Source organism: Panicum virgatum, chromosome 9K, assembly GCF_016808335.1.
Source record: "Panicum virgatum strain AP13 chromosome 9K, P.virgatum_v5, whole genome shotgun sequence".
Taxonomy (NCBI): domain Eukaryota; kingdom Viridiplantae; phylum Streptophyta; class Magnoliopsida; order Poales; family Poaceae; genus Panicum; species Panicum virgatum.
The window spans coordinates 12,892,119-12,909,319 of NC_053144.1; the positions used below are offsets into that span (position 1 = coordinate 12,892,119).

The following is a 17,201-nucleotide window of genomic DNA, read 5'->3' on the forward strand; positions in this document are numbered from 1 at the left end:
CTTACATAACAAGGAGAGAGAAGACTGGAGTTTTATAGAATGTGAGGAAAGTTTCATTATGAGGAATGAGCAGTACTCACTCCTGGCTGTGATGAGTGAATTGTCAACCGTGCGGTGTGATCGTGTGCTTGGTCTTTGGTTGCAGGTACACGGGCGTCGAGTGTCGACGGAGAGTTGCCGTGGATGAGCTCAGGCCGGGCGGTAGCTGTGGCGTCCACTCCTGGATCGAGGGCGCAAGCAGCGACGGATGGCGGGTTTCTTGGTTTGCGCCACAAAACCAAGCTGGCGGACGGCGGTTGAAGACGCCAAGTCGTGGAGGCACGGGCGTCGGTCTCGGGACTGGCGGAGGAACGGGCGTCGACGGCGTCTAGGACCTCGCTGCGGGCGAGGAGGTGACGGGCGTTGGGCGGCGTCTAGGGCCGTCAGAAGGCTGAGGTGGGAACGGCGTCTAGGGCCACGGCGTGGAGGCGGGAATCTTCCCGCGCGTGGAGTTTTGGCGGTTTTCTCAAAACCGGCCACCTACCCGGGTTTCGCGGACCCTCCAAAACCGCGGATCGGATCTTCATCGACGTGGCGGCATCGCGGAGAAGACTTCGTTTCGAAGAAAGAACCTCAGCCGTCGGATGAGATCGTGTATAGGTTCTGCAGCTCCGACCGGTCTGACCGGTCCCTAGGACCAGTCTGACCGGCCTGGGCGCGGCTGGGGTATTTAAGTCCCCTCTCACCTGCCCGTGGGTGTGGAGTCTCTTGAGTTCTTTTCTGTTTCCTCCTTCCTCTTACTTCTGCTCCAGGCTAGGGCCAATATCTCCAACGCAAAGGAGGATTAGGTTATAGCTAATCTCTCTAATCAAGAGGGTGGATGATAGGGTGGTAGGCTCTAGTCTTGTATAGGTGGATTCCTCTGAAATTCATGAATGAAATCGGTTTAAGATTCACCCTTGTGTGCTGAGTTTTCGTCATCCCCTTCCTCCCTTGCGTTTTTTGGCTCGAATTCTCCTCTTTTGGTGTGTTTTGTGTTTGAAGGAGACAAGCCCTTGATTCGTATTTTGCTGAACTCGTTGTGACGATTCTAATCCATCTAGTCTAGTGCCAAACCCTCTGGAATCGCGAGTTCTCATGAATTGGAGTTTTTCACGTTCTTGAGTAAACCCCAATCCACTTTGATATTCCCTCGAATTCTCAAGTTCCTTTAATTTTTTGGGAGAGATCTCTTGGGGATATGTTCACGGGACAGTTGTGAAGGTATCCTCCATGTTTCGTTGGAGTTGAACTTCATTTGCTCAAGATTCAACATTTGAAGCCTTATTCACGGGCTCTCTGGGAGCAACCGGTCTGACCGGTGTCGACCACCGGTCTGACCGGTCCCTGGCTGTGCGGTTTGCAAATTTTCTCGTTCGTTTCCGTGTTTTCTCTCGCTCGTTTCTAGGGTCTATTTTGTGTTGATTTAGCTCTTACATAGCTATTCCACACTTAACCTAGAACTCTAGGGGTTGGGTGCGCAATTGGGAGATAGGCCGTACTTTTGCTTCGGCGAAAGTTTTAATCGGCTCTCATTCACTCCCCTCTGGTCGCCTTTTCGATCCCTCACATCATTATGAAACATGTCTGACACAATTAACTAGTTTTCCCTCTAGATAACTATGTCCACGAAGTTTTCACTAAGACTGACTTACAAGTCGTCACTCTCCGCCGGCGGCAAGGCCACCCGCCCGAGGCCCGAAGCCCGATCCCTGGCGCCCGTGAGGCCGTGACATCAAGTGGCCGTCACTTTGTCAAGAGGGCATGTAATAAAACGCGGGATCTTGCCGATAAGAGGTGGTTTGTAGCTAGCATGCTTTGCTTCTCTTGTGCTTTGGGCAAAGAAGTTGCTGCCCAGCGCATCTCAGTGGGCTGTCGCCACCCAAACTCAAAACTCGATCGGATTGGTTCATCCGCAAAGCTTGAAGAAGGTAGCGTCAGTGGCCCTCGTCCGCTCGATGCATGGACAGCTCCGGCGGCACAAGCTGCTTTTCCTCGCCGCCGCAGAAGGCCGGGTCGGCCGACGCCGACGCCTGGAGCCAAACCCTTCTAACAGACCACCTCGAGAGAGCCTCCTGGACCCGTCCTTCCTCGACCGCGCCGACGTCGAGATCATCCTCGCCGCGGCGGCATGCGGCGGCGTAGTACCCGCCACCGCCGTCGGCGCGTACAGCTGCTTGCTCGCGCGGAGCCCCTTCTTCCGCCACCACATCTCCGCGCGCCCCGCCGGGGAGAAGCTGCGGTTCGAGCTCGCCGAGCTGGTCCCTGGCGGCCACCGGATCGGCCGCGAGGCCCTCGTGTCGGTCCTTGGGTCCCTGTACACTGCGAGGCCGCCCAAGGTCCCGCCGCGGGAGTGCGTCGACCACAAGTGCACGCACCAGGCGTGCCGGCCGGCGATAGACTTCGTCGTCGAGGCCACCTATGCCGCCTCCGGCTTCCAGATCCACGAGCTCATCCGGCTCTTCCAGGTAACGAGACCGCGACTACTACTTTACAAACCAAGCATACAAGCTATGGTCAAACTTAGCACGATCTTACTACTTTTAATATTTCTTATAATACAATATTTGTAGCAATATATGAAACTATTTTTAAATTTAAATACAATGATATGATTGTTATAAGATAAAATTTTTATTATACAAGATTAGTCATAGCTCAAAATTTTTATAGTTTGAATCTTCAATTACGTGCATGCCTCGTATCCTAGGATGGAAGAAGTACTTAGCAACTTTAACCAAGACACGAACACAAAACCAATTTACCTATTACCGAATGATCAAAATGCCCTTGTAAAGCTACATTTTAGTATTCCTAGAACATTCTTATAATATTCCTGTAAGGGCAAAATAGAAAATTATATTTCAGAGAACATACCAAATATCACTACAGGAAACAGATTATTTGTCGAATGCCTAGAGCACATGGCAAAGGACTTTTTACATTCAGTAAAGTGTTTGCCGAGTGCCATCCTCGACAAACGTCACACAACAACCAAAGTGACGGTAAATAGCTCTTTGCCGAGTGTTTTTTTCTCGGATACTCGATAAAGAGTTTGCCGAGTGTTAAAAAGCACTCGACAAAGAATTTTTCAGAAAACCGATTTTAAAATTAGGAAAAATATTTAATCCAGGGAGGACCCCTCCGGCCAACCACCCGCCCGTTCCGCCCAAGTTGTAAGTTGCGATATTTTTTGCGCAAAATCCTCTCACTACCAGGGTTAACCAAACCGTCGGTAACCGGTCCGGTTTGGTCAAACCGGTCCGGACCGGTTCCGGTTTGGTCCGGTATGAAACCGGTCCAAATTCAAAATTTAAATTTGAATTCAAAAAAATGAAAAATTCCCAAAAAATTCCTAAAAATATTTTAAGGTGTGATGAATCTAATGATGTCAAATTTTCTCAAAAATTCGTTCATTTAGTATAGTTTGCGGGGATTTGAAGTTAAACAAAAAAACGTGCATACAAAAGTATACAAATACAATGTAAAAGTAGTACAAAAGAGGGTTGGAGGGTTCATTTAGACTAAAATATGTTATACAAACATTTATTTAGTATATTTTGCGGGCATTTGAATTTAAACCAAAAAAGAAAAAAAATTAAATTTGACCGGTTACCAGTCAAACCGGCCGGTTACCAGCCAAACCGACCGGTATACCGGTCAAACCGGCCGGTATACCGGTGTAACCGGCCGGTATACCGGTACGAACCGGTTGAACTGGGAAATTTGAATTCAAATTTGGATTTGACCGGTTCCGACCGGTAACCGGCCAAACCGGACCGGTATACCGGAACCGGAGGCCGGCGGTTACCGGTCACCGGTCGGATAATTAAACCCTGCTCACTACGCGGCCGGCGGGAATCAAACCCAGGACCTCCCCCTCACATATAACCTCTTCTACCACAGCACTACACTATCATTTGTGTCTATATTTCATTTTGGTTCCTCACATATTATACTAAATGAAGTGTAAATTGCTTGTTTGAGACTCTAAACGAATTCAAATAAAAAAATTATCAGGTATAAAGTTTCATAACTTTTCAAAATCTACAACTTTTATTTTAGTAGTTTATCCATCTGAGGGCGTTTACAAAATTTGAATTTTAAAATTAAAAATTTCAAATTTGGTTTTCGCTGACAAGATGATTTCAAATAAAAAAGTTGTCAACTACAAAGTTTTATAACTTTTCAAGATCTACAACTTTAATTTTAGTTGTTTCCCCAATCGAGATACTTCAGAAAAATCAAATTTCAAACTTTTGCAAGTTCAAAATTAGTTTCCGTTGACAAGATGATTTTAAACTAAAAAATTGTCAACTACAAAGTTTCATAACCTATTTGGATCTACAACTCTTATTTTGGCTGTTTGTCCATCCGATGTTGTTTGAAAAATTCAAATTTTGAAAGAGCATCTAGGCCCTAGTGGGTTTTGGAGCATTCATTGACAACACGATTAAAGGACTAACTTGTTTGCATGAGATTATGAACAGGTATTTAATTATGAAATATGTATTAAAAGAGATGGCTCATGTGTTGCAAGCAAACGTGTTTATCCCATTGGTATAATGTGCATGTGACAAGCAAAACAAGAAAAGGAAAATAGAGCAAAGTATTCATGATTGATATAAAGACTCTAATATTTGCGAAGGCTTGTTTCGATCTATGATGGGATTCAAAGTGACAAGTAAAGATTTTGTGAATAAGATGTGATATGCTTATGCATAGTCTCAAATATAGAAGATCTTGTCACATGTGATAAATGGATGTTAACTTAAGATGCAAGCAAGCAAGGCAAAAGAGAATGAGACATGAGTTGATACATATATGATGTCTCAAATTGGAAGGCTTGCATATAAGATTAAATTGAGAATTCAAATTGACAATGAAGATTTCATGCATGACACAAATCAATTTGAGTTCAAGATGGACGGCTAGGATAAAGGTAGAGGACCGAGAGGCGTGTTTCAAGAGGCTACGCAAGCGACGGCTTGGGGAGAGCAAAGAAACCGATACGGGTCAAAGGCCGGAGATCCTAGAGTCATGGAGAGCTCTATGTAGAAGAGTGTCATTATTCAAGAAAAGAAGGTGACTTGTGAATCAAGGTGGATTTCATTCCTATGCAATTCAAAGATTCAAAGTCACTAGCTCAAAGCGGGTATGCTCAAAAGAAAGAAGATGTTGATGCCCTCACGGTATTGATCGAAGAAAAGTCGGCATGATCATATTATGAAGAAGCTCAAGTAATTGTGGAAATTGTATATTTCATTTGTGCACTTGAGTATAGGTATGCCGTTCTATAAAGAGGGATGCAACATCAGTAGGTTTAGACAATACCAAAAGTGCTCAAATCAGTCCCTAGAGAGTTTAGCCTAAGGAGTAAGAGCTAACTGCAGAAAACATAGAGGGACCGGTCTGAGCAGAGTGAGTCTCCAACGGCTAGTTTTCAAAACATACCGGTCTGACCGGTCTGGGGGACCGGTCTGACCGGTCTAACACTGACAGGGCAACGGCTAGTTTTGTGAGAAGGGGTATTTATACCCCATGTCTTCACCCATTCGTGGGTGCTGATGCTAGAACATTTCAGAACATCTTGAGAGCCTTGTGAGCACTTGGAGAGTCCTCCCCAACCTCTCTTTGTGAGAGTTGCTTGATTCAAGGTGAATCTTTGAGTTGGGTTGAGTGAATTCATTCCTTGAGAGTCATTTGAGCAAGAGAGAAACATCCCAAGCTTTGAGCACTTGAGGTTGCGTCGGCCAACTCGATTGAAGCATTTGTTACTCTTTGAGCATCGGCTCCTATACGGCTAGGCGTCGCCGGCTAGCTCCCAAGGTTGTGGTGAGCAGCGGCAAGTTTGTTGCGGCTTCGATCGTGTGCCAAGAGGGCGCATGGTCATATAGTGGAGAAGAGGAGATAGCTTGACCTTAAGGTCACTACGAGCTTCCTCAACGGAGAGTAGGATTCACACGGGGGTGCACGTGGTGAATCCGAACTTCGATCAAACAAATCACCGTGTCTTCATTGCATCATCTCTATTTCGGTTTGATTTACTTACCTTGCATTTATAGTTTTGAGTTTGACTTGTGCTTCCGCTCGATCTACTTGGGTGTGCTCTACTTGTGTGTAGGGACTTGTTTACTTTGTTAGAAATACTCTGCAAGACACATATCTCAAGTTTCTTATAGGTTCAAGCTCGAGAGGGGGCTTTTCCTGCTGACCGGGCTGTCTGCCTGTATAGACCGGTCTGACCGGTCCAGGCAGTCCCAGCAGGGATTAAGCGCTAAATTTTGAAGAAACGCCTATTCACCCCCCCCCCCCTCTAGGCTACGACATCGCGTGATCAACATCCTTTCAAATTTCAAATTTGAGAAATTCAAATGTACTTTTCGTTGGTAAAATTAATTCAAATTAAAAAGTGTTCAACTACAAAGCTATATAACTTCTCAAGATCTACAACTTTTATTTTGGTCATTTGTTCATTCAACATAGCAGTAGTAACATCGTTCACAAATCATATATGCCTCTCTTATAGTTTCATGAAACTATTTGAGAGACAAGTAGATTTTATGAATAATATTACTATCGCTTTTGTCGAATGAAATAAAGATCAAGTTGTAGATCTCGAAAAGTTATACAACTTTGTAGTTGAAAATATTTTCATTTGAATTAATTTACTGCTTCAAAATGTGCTTTAAATTTATCATTTGCCATAGCTTCTTCGCCGAGTGCAAAAATAATACACTCGGTTAAGAGTTTGTTTGCCCAGTGATGTTTTGACACTTAGCAACAAGAATGTTTGCCAAGTGCCCAAAATATTGCACTTGTCAAATCATTTAGCACTCGGCAAAGAGCCGGTTTTCCGTAGTGTATTTTGAAAACAAATAAAACTGAAAGTGGTTAAAAGTGACAGTATTTGAAAACGGAGGTTGGTATTAACTAACAAGAAAAGGACGAACAGTGACTATTTTACGTAAATCTAGACTGCATTTACTTGCCTCCAACGAGCTCCGCCGCAACCGTTGTAGCAAGTTATCAAGCATGTGTATGCGTTTGATTCCAAAATGGGTTGGATCCATTAATTTTTTTTTTTGGGTTGGGGTGAATCCGGGTTAACCCTGTTTGGTTACACGGGCGGTCGAATCCAGTTTTTTCTGTTTTAAAGAATTTGCTTGGAGGAGTTATGCAGTTTTTACAGGGCGTCTATTCACTGCATATGCGGAGCGGCACCGACACATCGTGCACCTCCGCCGTCAGCCACTGCCCACCTCCGCCGTCGGTCACCGCCCACCGGGAATCCCGACCAGGCCACCGCCGCCACTCCCTGCCCTTTCCTTTAGATCCGGTAGCGATTGAAACTCGACGACCCAGAACTTAAAGTTCGCTGCCGCCCGCCGGCGACCTCGCCGGCGGCTGCTTCCTCCACCAACTGCCACTCCCCGGTGGCCGCTTCTCCCTCTCATCCTCCCCTAGCGCGCCGGCGGCGGGGTCGAGAGGAGGAGGAAGAACCCCCGCCCTGTGGGGGACTCTCTTCCACTTTCTTCTCGACACTACAGTAGAGAGAGGAGGCGAAAAGAGCGGTGACGCCTCCGGGGTCGATCCCGTCGGCTCCTTGCCTCTCCGGCGACCTCGCCGGTGCCGGAGAGGCAAGGAGCCGGGGGATTCGATCGCCGGCTGTGTATAGGGTAGACTTCTTGTAGTCTAGGCCTAGGGTTTGCTCGCCGTCGACCTTGACGGCGGAGCTTAGGTTTCCGGCGATGGTGGCGCGACCTTCACGCCGGCGAATAAAGCTTCTGCAGGACCTCTCCGACGACGACGGCATTGTCGCTCTTCTCGGTGAGGTGGTTGCTTTTGGATTTTGTCTTCTCTCCTTCGCCTCTTTTGGATCGGGGCCCCTCCTCGTCGCCGTCGGCGTGGCTGGCGGCACTGGAGGTCTTCCTTTTCTCGGCGATGAAGGTTTGAGAGCTCTGGTCCATTCTCGTGCGATGGGGATGGATCTTTTGTGCTCCCCCAGGAGCTGCGTTCTCCGGACTGCCGGATTTCCCTTCTGGTCGGTTGGCTTGGGCGCTTCCTTGCCGAGCCGATGCGGATTTGCTACTGGGCTACTGCTGCTCGTCGGTGGTGGTGCCAGCTTCACCGTTTTGCGTCTTCTTGGGTTGCCGTTCTTGGTTGATCCGATGCAGGGGTGCTCTGGTTCGCATGGGCGTTGGCGAGATTGGGTTGTTGGACAGGGAAGTTTGACGACCGACGTTCTTTCACCGAGGATCTCATGCGGTTTACATTTGGTGTCGTTTTCCTGGTCTGGATGCGTCGCGAGGGTGATGATGATGCGTGCTGGAGTGCTGCTTCTCGGATGAAGTAGAGACACAATTGGGAAGATCAGAGGAAGAAGTTTCATCAGCTTCTTTCCCCTCCGGGCCGGTGGGAGCATGAGGTGTGGTTTCCCGGCGGCGCTCAGATGAGAGAGTCGGTGTCGCGTTTGTGGAATAAAGTACTCCGGGCTTCTCTCTTCTTCGCTGTCGTGTGCTCCTGTGGCGGTGTTGGGTCCGTGAGTTTTTTTTGTACAGGAGACTGTCGTCGGTGAAGCTTCACGCTGCCTCCCTCGCGTGACGCCACAATGGTCAGTACAACGTGCCCGTCGTCTACAGAACTAAACTGGCTCTGTCGATATCAGGAAGGACGCGATCATATTTTCTGTGTGTAGATGTAGGTCTGCGTATGTGTGTAGGAGTGTGAGTCTGTGGTGCACTTATATACGCATACAAGAACAGATACTACATCTGTATCGAGAGAGGCTTAAAAAAAACCCGCCCTGTGCAACACGTTGCGTCCACCCGCATATGTGGGGAATAGATTTCCCCGTTTTCACACACAATCACCTATGGGACCCATATCTGTCATCCTCTATTTTTTTTTCCTTCGTCCTTCCCTTGCTCATCGGAGCTTCACCGAGCCCTCCTGCACCGCCGGCGCTCAGCTCCGTGCCGGCCTCCTCCCGTCCTCCACCCGGCGCGCGAGGGCCAGCTCCGGCCGCCGCGTGTCGTCCGCCTCCAGCAGCGGGCGATGACCGCCTCTGCTCGCCGCGCGTCGGCCGCCTACGCCTGCTCGCGATGGCCGCCTCCGCTCTGTGCGCGAGGGCCGCCTCCGCACCCCCGCAACGGCCGCTCGGCGCTGCCCGATCCTGCTCCGCCTGCTCGCGAAGGCTGTCTTCGCCCGCGGTGCTTTCGGCCGCCTCCGCCTGCCTCGCATCGGCCGCTCGTGCTCCGCTCCGCCTCGCTACTCCGCCGTGCCGCGCTGCTGCTCCGCGGGCCCCGCTCCGCCGCGCTCCTCCACCTCGCCTCGCGCTGCTCCGCTGCGGCTCGCTCGCTCGCCAGACGCCACCGTCCTCCTGGCCCGTACGTTCACCTTACCACCGATTTCCGATAATTCTGATATTTCTATTTTACCGATGAGTCCCAATTATCATCCAAACATATCAGTATTTTAAATTCAAGACGCCATTCAACTAATTCACAATTCAACTAACTCACAAGCTTGTGCACATACTTTTTACCCACTATAACGAGTAAAAAGGGCATGTAACCATCTTTTAACCTGAAACCATTCATTTGCTTTTTATTTCACCATCCAACCCTTCACATTCTAGTGAGAACCGATGTAGCCGATATGTCTCACAACCGCCTATTTTCTTTCATTTTTCTAATTTATTATGCTTTATGCATAGTTTTTTAGGCTATATGGTTGAAAAGACTTTTTTCTCTTAATTTTATCCGGAAAAATTTCTCTATCATCGGTAGAATTCCGATATATCCGATATTCTCGTTTATCACTAACCTTCAATATTTTTAATTTATCAATAATGTAAACCCTGCCTGGCCCAACTCCGGTGCCGCCTGTCCCTCCCAGTCTTCATGGAGGAATCAGTTGGTTCGCTCGAATCGGAGGGACCAACTCAACCCAGATCTGAGGGGCCTTTAGGGATAGATCTACTTCTACCCACCATCCAAACACACCCTAAATGATCAATACTAGTGCTTCCTTACTTGCACATCGGAAAATTCTTCCCGAGGCTTGGCAAAATCGAAAATGACTTCTTATGTCATCCATGGTCATCCAAAACTAGAGTCACTATCATCAATGTGGGCCCACCTTTAACTTCATCCTATCTTTTCTTTTTTTGAAGCCAACTTCATCCTATCTGATAGTGTGGACACTACATTATTAATTGGTACAATGATAAATAGTAATATGCAGTACTAGAACATTCTTCGCTTGCAAAGAAGGTTCATTTCTCTTGATCAGAGTTTCCCTGGTTATCCATCGAGTTTAAAAGACTTATTTTCCTCTAGTTGATGAATGGCTGGAGAACTTTGTATAATTCTCTTGATCTTTTTTGTTTCATGTTGTACCTTCTAGGCTACCTGTTAACATATATAATCAGTAGGGAAATCACCCACTTGCTTGCTGCCTCAAAAAAAGTTCAGTTCTAACCGTGATATGGGATTCTTGCTGCAGCGACGACTGTATGAAATTGTCAACATAGCTTTCGACGAGGACATACTACCAATCATTATTGTTGCTTACGAATGCAAGCTTCTGGATTTGCTCAGTCACTGTATTCAAAATGTTGCCATCTCAAATCTGGACAGCACGTACCTCGAGAAGAAGCTTCCTGATGATATATACAGATACATCAAGGAGTTCTGTCGTCAGTCCTCATTACTTACTGAATCACACACTTTCTTTATGGACCCTGACCATGAGAGTACAAAGATCCACAAGGCATTGGATTCTGGTAATGTCGACCTTGTTGGCATGCTCTTAAAGCAGTCCACGGTCACCTTGGATGATGCATTCGCCATACACTACGCTGCAGCCCACTGTAAGCCCGAAGTGTTGAAAGAATTGCTGAAACTGGATTCCGCTAACGTGAATATGAGGAATCACGGTGGATATACACCACTCCATATGGCTTGCATGAGGCTAGAACCAGACATCATTGTTTCGCTCTTAAGGAAGGGAGCCTCTGTGCCGATTCAGACGAGACGGACGTGAATCACGTGATGCTCTTACTATTTGCAAGAGATTAACAAGAAAGGAGAAAGATGTCAACATAGAGATGAAAAAAGGTCAGGAAACAAGCAACGGTTACTTGTGTATCAACATCTTGGAGGAAACCGAGTGGACCTCCTTCCTCTGCTTGGACCAGGTCCCTTTAGAGGACACAATTATCGAAGTCACACCTTTGCTGGTTCCTAATTTTCTCATGAGACTTCTAGATCTGGAATTTAGAGGTTTGTGTAAACTCCCTCAAGTGATTTAACTTCATATATTGTATGGCTAATATGTTGGGAGCGGGTGTTTCCTCTCCTTGCCTTTTCCTTATCTTGAATACTTGAATTTAGGATATGCCACTCAACAGAATGGTAATTCAGAATTTTTTTTATGAAAGTAATTCAGAATTTTGTAAACCCATGAATGATATGTGTCAGTGACTCATCATGAAGTCAGAAATCCTGAAACACCACTCTTTTGAGTTTCATGTCCTGATCGAATTATTTCATTTTGGATTCAAATATAATGTGTAACTGCTTTAGTTTGTCGTAGTGTCAGGTATCATTTGGTAATATCTTCTAGTATCAGATGCGCAGAAAATAGAAGATTTTTTTATTTTTGTCTGATTATGTTTCATCCATCTTGCAACTAAAATACACCAATCATGATAGTTGTTTTGAAGTTCACATTACATGTTCATGCAGTTGAATTTGCAAAACTGTTCTTCCCTTCTGAAGCCCAACTTGCTATGCGAATAGCAGAAGCTGATTCAACTGAAAAGTTTGTTGCCACTAGATTGAAGGAGATTGGTTTAAAGGAGAACCCCAAAATTGATAAGAGGTTGCGTGAACGTTTTGATGCCTTAACAAACACAGGTTCGTCAATAGCTATTTGTTGCCTCAATTTTTACATGATTACGTATTTTATACTGATTAAAAAGTGTTCAACAGTCAAGCTGACAAGTGTATTTGGCCCAGTTTACTGTCACCTAATTAACTGTTATGTTCTGTAGTGAAGTTAGGGAGATGGTATTTCCCAAATTGTTCATCTGTTCTCGATAAATTCCTCGATGAAGGATCAGCTTTGACTATACTGGGAAGTGGCACACCAGAAGACGAGCCGAGGAGTATACAGCTGAGGATGCGCTTCTACGAACTCAGAGAGGATTTGAAGAAGGCCTTCAACAAAGATAAGGCCGGTGGTGCAGTCATTGTTTCAGAAGAATCCTCGTCTTCATCTCCAAGGTACAATGTGGTAAACGACAATCAATAAGCCTGTTGAAGAAGAAAGAAAACACGGCATTGAATTTAGTCTTTCTATGAAAAGCTTTTTACATTTAGACCCCTAATGGTTTGAATTGTAGAAATGGACCCTTTCTATGGCGCCAAATCACATGGCGCCAAGCCTACACGTTACGGCGCCATATACTTTGCGCCGTATATTTATATGGTGGTGCCTATGTGGCTGTGGCACTGCACGCTAAACCACATGGCGCCGTGCACATGTACATGGCGCCCGAGCGCCTGACGCGATGCATGCCTCCTGCTATCGCTAGCCAGTCAAAACGCACAAAAAATGCATTCTGCTTGGCCTTCTGTTTGCTTCGAATTAATAAATTACGAAACGACTTCCAAATTAACTCAAACTTCACAGAATTGAAGATAAGATGTGCATGTTCCATTTTGCTAGCACGCGCACAGCGGCACAGGTAACCTTCACAGAATTTCGAATATACGCGCGGGGGATTGTTGGGGATTTGCCATCCGCTCATCCAGTGGCAAAGCCAGGACCCGGGCTGTCCGTGTTCCAACCCTGTCTTTTTGTGCAAAAAAAAAATAATGGAAGGATATCTGCAGAAGTGTAGAAATATTGAATCACAAAGATATGGCTCTGCCGTATTGACTATCGTATAGTGCATTTCAGTCTTGCTTCAAAAGTGTTTCTTGTAGGTGTTATTCTTTGATATATAGTCTCTCCGTCCCAAATTATTAGTCGTTTTGTGTTTTCTAGGTGTATAGTTTTTACTATACATCTAGATATATATCATGTCTCGTTGCATAGCACCAAAACGACTAATAATTTGGGACGGAGAGACTATATGGTTTAGTTATGGTAGCTTTCGAAAGTGGCTATCAGTTTTCCAAGAAAAGAAAATTTGAGCGCACTCAATTTTTTATGAGAACCATTTTCCTCCTAAGAACCCTTTTGGTATTTTGGAACAAAGGATCAAGCCTCCACAAAACACTAAGCAATTTCTACGGAATGGATGCATGCTTGCAGCTTATCCAACATCAACATATGGTCCAGCCAGTGATTTTTGTTATTTGGCCCGTGTCGTTTAAGTTTGGACGAATTTCAAGATTTAGTAAAAAAAATGTCATAAGCACTGAACTGATAACTATAGACTGCTAAGACAGGTGGTCATCAAACAGGGGTTTTCTGTAATTTTTCTTATGTTGATATGTTTAATACTGGTTTCAGCATCATGAAAAGGTCTCATTTGTGTTAATCTCTCTCCTTAATTGGTTAGCAAATGGGAATGCTTAGTTTTTCCTGAGAACGTGCCCCATAAGCTGATTCTTGTTTTATTGTCTGCTGCTCTGCTGTCAACTACTGAAGTATGGAATAGTAATGCTAATGTTGTCCATTTTATCAGATTGAAAATGTCGATTCTGGATACGTCACGGGCTGCGGATGGTACGGATCCTACTGATATACCAGATCATAGTGCCGCCGCAGTCTCAGGTCAGCTAGAATTTCAATGTGCTGATGTTGCGGTAGATGACGATGTTGGTGTTGGATATAAAAGGAAACTGAGATCTGCAGTCTGGGATGAATTTGAAAGAGTTAAAAGAGGGAATGATTGGTTTGCTATATGCATGCGGTGTAATACATCACTTTCAGCATGCGCAAAAAATGGGACCAAACACTTGCATCGCCACATACAAACTTGTCGGTCCAGGCAGGCAACAAAAATCCCAAATCAGTCCTCATCAAAATTGTTACAAAATCCACAGGAAAGCAATATTACTTTGAAGAAATATGTTTTTAATCAAGAGGTTGCTACTAAAGAACTTGCATCAATGATATGTGTCCATGAGTAACCGCTATCTATGGTTGAGCATGCTGGGTTTCGCAAATTTTGTGCTGCAGTGCAACCAATGTTTAAGGTAGTGTCCAAAAACACAATTAGGAACTATGTTTTGAATCTATATGAAGTGCAGAAGCTCTCGATGGTGAAGCACTTTGAACAATGTCAAGCCCGTGTAGCTGTTACTGCAGACATGTGGACAGTGAATCATCCGAAGAAAAGCTACATGGCAATCACGGCATATTGCATTGATGATAACTGGAAGCTGAAAAGCTATCTTTTAAGGTAATTTTGAATTGAGTCTTCTTATCATAGTATGATTTAAAATTATTTTGATATTTTTTGATTTTTTAGGTTCATTTATGTGCCGGCTCCACATACTGGTGAAGTTATAAGTGATGTTCTTCAAGAGGTTCTCACGGAATGGCACATTACAATGAAGCTGTCAACTGTGTCTATTGACAATTGCACCACCAATGATAATCTGATGGATAAAATACCAAATAAGTTGTCTATGGGCTCTCTTATGTTGGATGGTTCATTGTTGCATATGTGTCATGTTCCACGTGCATTGAGTCTTATTGTGAAAGATGGAATGGCTGTCATGGAAAAGAGCATTGAGAGCGTTCGCAAAGGTGTTGCATTTTGGGTGGCCACAACAAAAAGGCATGAAAGTTTTGAAAAAACGTCATATGAAAGGAACATTAAATATGAGAAAAGAATTGCTCTTGATTGTGAAACTAGATGGAACTCCACTTATGTCATGCTTAGAACTGCACTGGTCTACCAAGAAGTTTTTGTCTATCTTGGACAGAGTGAAAAGTTGTTTACTCCTTGCTGCCCAACCAGTGCTGATTGGAAGCTTGCCAGGGAGCTTTGTGAAAGATTGAAGATGTTCTTTGATATAACTGAGGTACTGTCAGACATTACTTATGCTACAGTTAACATTTTCTTTCCCAAATTATGTTGTATATATTTGGACATAAGGAAATGGCAAGCTAGCGATGATCCCCTGATAGAAAATATGTCGAAATTGTTGAAAGAAAAGTTTGAGAAATATTGGTCGGATGTTTATTGTCTCATGGCAGTTGCTATTGTTTTAGATCCTCGGTATAAGCTTCATTTTTTGAATGCCATTTTTAGTAGAATCTATGGAGAAGTGGGTGCAGCTGAGAAAGTTGCAGAAGTTAGAAAGTTACTGTACACTTTGGTGTCACAATACAAAGATTCTATGGAGGTTGTTGCTCCTAGTACTAGCGCCGTCCAGAAGCAAGGAAATGACGAAGTCTTGGACCTATTTGATGAATACATGTCTTGGCAACCAGTTGCCTCCTCTTCTTACGCGCACACAGAGTTGGATTTGTATCTGAATGAACCAAAGCTGCAGAGAACACAGCAAGAGCTAGACATCATCCATTGGTGGCAGTTTGAAGGAACCAAGTATCCTACACTGCAAAAGATTGCCCGGGATATCATGGCAATTTCTGTGACAGCAGTATCGCCTGAGACAGTGTTTGGTAGTGGTGAGAGAATAATCAGTAGTCCACATCGTAGCAGACTTTCACCACAGATTTTAGAAGCAGTTATGTGTGTGCAAGCTTGGTCTCGTGCTGACATGTTAGGTAAATATATAGCTTTCGTGCAACCCTCCCAAATAATAAGAGATGCTTTATAATATAGGCAACGTATCTAGTGCAAACCAACGATCTTGTGCAAACTCGTGCAAACCTACTAAAAAAAGTTTCAAAAAATTCTGAAAAAAATCATGAATGTGCTTCTCAGCTTACCTCATCTATATACAAAATTTTATGGTCAAATTCATCTTACTCTAAAAGTTACAAAAAAGACAAATTTTCTGACAACAATAATGGTTCAAATGCATCTCAAATTTGTCTTTTTTGTCACTTCTAGAGTAAGACGAATTTGACAATGAAATTTTATATATAGATGATGTAATCTGAGAAGCACATTCATGATTTTTTTCAGAATTTTTTGAAATTTTGTTTAGTAGGTTTGCACGGGTTTGCACAAGGTCCTTGGTTTGCACTAGATACGTTCCCATATATATATTGCAGCACTAACTATGCTATTGCATACTCTATGGTGTATTAGGCCCTGATCCCACTGCTGTTACTTCACTAATGACTTGTCTAGATGATGACGTCGAAGCAGGAGAAGAAATGGTATTACAATTCATCCATTCTTGTATAGACAATCATTGCATTAATAAATCTTATAAATCATGGTCCATACTTGAATTCCTCGAATTTGTCAGGAGCTGATGGTGCGTACTCCACGGGGGTTGACAGGTGATCGGCTCATTTCATCTGGACGGCATGCCTGAGATGCTGGATGGGCAGTTGCACGCTCTACTCTTGCATGCTCCAGTTGCTGGGTAGTAGATGTTTGCTCCGCCGGCTGGCATGTTCAGCCAGCTCGATCACCCGCACGCTGCTGTCGTAGGCGTCCTTTTTTATTTTCTCAAAAACTTTGTGTTGTCAGTATCCTGCTTGGCTTTGCATGTGTGACTGGATTGAGTTTCTCTTTCGTTGTCTGCAGTAGTCATCTCTGCTCTTCGTCAGTGTAGTAGTATTTGATCGTGTGAACATCAGCTAGAGCTAGCTGTAAATGTATATTCGTGTGAAGGAAAAAAAGAAAAGCTCTGTACAATGAAGTGGGCCTGCCGCACCAGTCAGCATCAGGCCACGCAGGCCGCGGCCGAGAAAAGCTGCCGCCTAGGCGGTCGTCGGAAAAGCACCCTCTCCACTGATTCTATCCCGATCCAGCTAGAGTGATTTTCGCGCAGTACCACTGGGCGGACGGCTGCTGCCGCCGTATAAAGTTGGAGGTGGACACACCACCACGAGGCCCCGCAACCAATTATCGAGCCCAAAAAAGGGCATGTGAGCCGGCGTTACCGAAAGCTGCTGCTTCTTTGCTTGCGAGAATCCGCGTCGTCCCCCCGCTGTGCGGCAGCAGCAGCAGCAGCTGTTGTCTTGGCGGCTGGATCCTCCTCGATGGGGGCCAAGTTTCCGGTCCCGGG

The 17,201-nt window shown here is 45.0% G+C and overlaps 1 pseudogene; it reads left to right on the forward strand.

Annotated features, from left to right (window-relative positions):
• The first annotated feature begins 1,915 nt into the window (after positions 1–1,915).
• LOC120650139 lies at positions 1,916–16,787 on the forward strand (annotated as a pseudogene).
• The last annotated feature ends 414 nt before the right edge of the window (positions 16,788–17,201 follow it).